Source organism: Vicia villosa, linkage group LG6, assembly GCF_029867415.1.
Source record: "Vicia villosa cultivar HV-30 ecotype Madison, WI linkage group LG6, Vvil1.0, whole genome shotgun sequence".
In the NCBI taxonomy this organism is placed as follows: Eukaryota; Viridiplantae; Streptophyta; class Magnoliopsida; order Fabales; family Fabaceae; genus Vicia; species Vicia villosa.
Window position 1 is genome coordinate 130241490 of NC_081185.1, and position 3771 is coordinate 130245260.

A 3771-nucleotide genomic window follows, 5' to 3' on the forward strand; every position below is an offset into this window, starting at 1 on the left:
TGTACGGAAACAAGCATACATATCAGCTCCGTTAGAATTGTCGCGGATGGAAAATTGAGATTAAACTATTGATTAACTTAACTCAAAAAGCACGAGTCGCCATCGAAATTTATTATTTTCAAAGGAAAGGGAAAATATTTCTAAAACCTAAAACCCAAAATTAAAACAAAAGAGATTTGGATACAGAGGTCGATTATGCAAGGGGGAGGTATTAGTACTCTTCACATCTATGGTAATCCACAAGAACCTTTTGAAAATCTGTGTTAAGTTAAAACGTATTGTTTGTAAAAAGATTTGGGTGATGAGAAAAGAAGTATTTTTTATTTTTTGTGTTCGCCAAGACTTCAAGAGTCTCGTTCCTACGTATTCTCCATGTGAAATGAAGAAGTCAAAGCCTCGCGGTTCGTGATAAAAATAACCACGAAACTTTGTTTAGTGATTTTAAATTGGAAAGACATTTTGTCGTATTCGAGTGGAAAACACAACTTGCCATCCACAAGTATGAGGATATGAGTATTTGCATCATCTTGATATAGAAATTTTACTTGGACTTTCTCCCAAGCATGTCTCAACATTCAAGTGAAAAATATCAATCACTTCACAACATCTTTTAGGGGCTTAGTGGTTTGCATCACTGCAAGAATTAGACTAATATCCATTCTTTGAGGGAAGGTTTTAAAAGAAAAAGTGCACAAAGGCACAAAAATAAATTTGATGATGTTTGTCTTTTTTAGAGTTTTTGAAAGAGTTTGAATATGCTTAAGTGTTTTAGCATTTATTAAGAAAAATATTTTCGGGATCACTTGATAAAATTGAGAAAAAGGTTTAGAGTTTGAAAACAAGAAGTTTTTTGAAATAGGGAGAAGTTTTGAAATTGAAGAAGTGGGTAGCAGATAAAGAGACTATCCTAAAGCATAAAAATAAATTACATAAAATAAAAGGTCTCCTTGTAAGGTAGCCCCAGAGAAAGCCTTTGTGTGTGCAAGTGTACTAACTACAAGATGTAGCAAGCATTTGACATAGGTCAAATGAGCATTCCTTTACCTTTAGATTAAGCCACAAGATAAGCAAGCAAGCAAGAATACCATATGAATATCAATACCATAATGTATCAGATGAATCCTAAGTCCTCAAACCAAGGTCAAAAGTTTGTCAGGATAAGGCCAAGCCTTGACTTGAAAGTCAAAGGTCTAGATGAATCTCAAGATCTCAGATACAACATATTCCATCAAATGGAAAGATTAGATCCTAAGTCAATAGTCCAAAAGTATTCCTAAAACTCATCAAAGGCACCACTATCTTTTGAATTGAGGATTATACCAGGTTTCTGCTGCAAGATCTTAACTCTTAGACAATTGTTAGATACAAACTTCCTAACATAACCTCCAAGGATTCTAATGGTAGAGTAACATCTATGTGAATTGATCTTATATTCATTTGGCATTCCAACTTCATTGGTTTGTGTGTTCATTATCTCTTGTTCGATCTAGGAGGAAATTCCATGGATCATCTCAAGAGTGTTCCACACTTTCTTAGTGGAATCATAGTTAAAAACATAATAGAAATCTTTATAAATTAAAGCACTTATGAAAAGATGTTTGACTTTAAAATCAGGTTTTAATTTTCTCTTGACTTATCAAAAGATATTTATAGAAGTTCGGCCTAACCACTCGGCCTATATCCTCTCCCAAGAATGACTTCTTAAGAGTTCCACTATATATGAGAGTTTTTCACAGGTTATGCCTACAAACCTTCTTACAACAAAAATTGGATTTTTACATTGACTATCCTCCAAACCGACAACTAGATTTTGTACAAGGCTAATCCCGAAGCTTTTATATCAAGCTTTGCTCACGAACCAAGTGGAGGTTTTAACAAAAAATTTCTTGAACCAAATGAGAGTTTTTATAATAGACGGAGATCACGAACCAAACATGAGATTTTAATGGACAGCCTTACAAACCAAACAAGGTCTTTTCACCTTGGTTTAGCTCATACCCAAACAACAAAGAATCTCATAAGAGATATTACAAAATTTCCCCCACACCAGAACCAAACACCTCTCATGTAAATTTCAGTCTCAAAGCATTAAGGCAAAAGTGAAGAAGAAATAGAGAGAGAGAGGGAGAGGGAGGGAGATTAGAGTGAAGAATGAGAGAGTATTCAAAATATGCTTTTTGGTGTGAATGAAATGATAAATGAGCTTTCTATTTATATGACAAAATATGGATCAAAAATGGAAATAATCCATGAGCTTTTTAATGCTCATAATCGATTATGCATCTCACAAAATCAATTATGTGGTTCAAATATGGAAGGTTTTTAAATGACATCATCACTAATCGATTATGGCTTTCTCTAATTGATTGTGAGCATTACAAGAATTATAATTGATTAACCCCAATGGTCTAATCAATCATGCCATGTAAAAATCCTCTTATTTAATTTGAATAAGTGTTGAATCCATTATCTTGGCACAAAAAGGTTTTCTACTAATTTTAACAAAGTTAGAGACGCTTTACGATCATTCAAAAGTGTGTATATAATTTTCCTTTTGTAATTCAAGAGTAAATATTATACCTTTGCAGACATATATCACTCAATACAGATCAGACGAGCTTTCACACATCTTCTCTTTCATAAAACTGAATATTCAAGATCCCTTGCTTGATACATCCATGATTCAACGCTTCATTGGGACTAGACTTATCCTATCTAATGAGGCTGGATAAGTCTTTTTGATTGTTACCATCCTCATAGAAATTGTTTGATTGAGATCATCAGGGATTCCACAAAACTCCATTTAACATTAGGAGTTGTCCTTCAAAGATTTGCTTAGACATGTTGCTACCCAAGCACAACAACTTGATTATCACTTCAGATGAATTCTTCACGTCATAGTGTTGTCATCATCAAAATCATGTTAGTCAATCAATTAATACAGACATTATACATTGTTGCACCCCAAAATTTGCCCTCTTTATTTGAGCTATAAGTTAATAATGACGTTTATTTCGTCATTCAAAAATGGAAAAAAATAATAAAGAGTTTTCGTGGGTTTATGAAGATAAGGTGTGAAAAAATGGTTTAAACAGTGGAAATACGAGAAAATTCGCAAGTCATACTTGGAAGGTGATATGAGCTAAGTTCCCGCGTTGTCTTGACTGTTTTGACGATATCTACAACTTTCGTGTTCGGCTCGGAAGCCAATTCTTTGAGGAAGGTTGCCAGATTTGCAAATTACTTGGGATTTCATAGTGAAAAACAATGCTGAATGTAGGGTTTCGGACCTCGGAAAATTCATATCGCCTAATCCGCTCTTTGGATTCACTTGAAAATTTAACTGGAGCTCCGTACCATCATCACCAAGATTTCGTATGTTCAGACCGAAGGCCAATTATGCATGGAAAATTCCCAGAATTTTAAGGATCGTCGCGTTGTTTCGGTAAAAAGTGTGTTTTCGAGTGTGTCGCACCGAGTTTGAAAATTCATAACTTCTTCGATTTTTATCGTATGAAGTCCATTCCGGTGGCATTTTCTTGGAAATTTCGTTAGCTTCGATTCTTCTTCGCACGCGCCAGGTCAGATTTTGAGCCGAAGGTGGAGTTTTATCGAGTTCTTTGAGCGGTACGTACAAAATTCTGCACAGTCGCGCCTGTTGAACCGACGTTTCTCGTCATTCAAACGCGCGCAATTTCTTCGTCGCTTATCCGATTGGGACGATTCTCGCGGCTATGATCTACCATCTTAGTCATCTTCGATTGGACAGTG